The following is an 865-nucleotide window of genomic DNA, read 5'->3' as shown; positions in this document are numbered from 1 at the left end:
CCATCTAATATTTCTTTAAGATTCTCCCTTGTAACTAGTCAGAATAAAAAGGAGTGCTGTCATGTCGTATGTCATCTATCCATGCATTCGGATACCTACATTTTCATTTATGTTCATGCTTTTCTCTGCCATTGTAAATAAAATAACTAAGGTATGTTTGTGAATAGAAATCCAAATAGTGGGTAGAAAATGAAGAAGGGAAGGATGAATGGAAGGGAGTTGGGGAAGAGAGGGAAGGAGGATGGGGGGGAGAGAGAGAGAGAGAGAGAGAGAGAGAGAGAGAGAGAGAGAGAGAGATTATGAGAATACAAGCAAAGATTTTCTGTGACTACATGGCACAACACATGTCAGATCAATATTTGTATTCCAGGGAAGCAACAGGGTTTCACTGTCATTTCTTCAGGCTGAACACTTTTACAGATGGACTATGAAACAGAAACCAGCTCTGGATCAAAACGTGTCCAGAAACAGGGTCAGATGAGAAATCCTTGCTCAGACGCAGAACTGACAGGGCACTGGTGAGGTCACTGAGAAGGGGACAGCAGCCACCCCTCGAGGGCTGAGTTTGTCCCCTCGCTTCTGGAAACCCAGAGGCACTGCTTTCTGTTGGCCTTGGGTCTGTCCAATTCAAAGACCTTTATACTATTCTGTCAGAAATATCATAGACAAAAAAATTACAAAACAGAAAGAAATATGATAGACTAACAATGAGAAGACTTGAATTTTCACTTCAATATAGTACTAGGAAAAATAAAAGTAAATTGAGTCACAAAAAGAATAAAGAACCTACAAATGTTCACTTAACTCTTGTAAACGTATTTAGCACCAGAGGTTAAATTTGATGACTCCAAATCATTACTTTTTT

This window comes from Octodon degus, unplaced genomic scaffold (genome assembly GCF_000260255.1).
Source record: "Octodon degus isolate 3935 unplaced genomic scaffold, OctDeg1.0 scaffold00159, whole genome shotgun sequence".
Taxonomy (NCBI): domain Eukaryota; kingdom Metazoa; phylum Chordata; class Mammalia; order Rodentia; family Octodontidae; genus Octodon; species Octodon degus.
Note: the sequence above shows the minus strand (reverse complement) of the source record.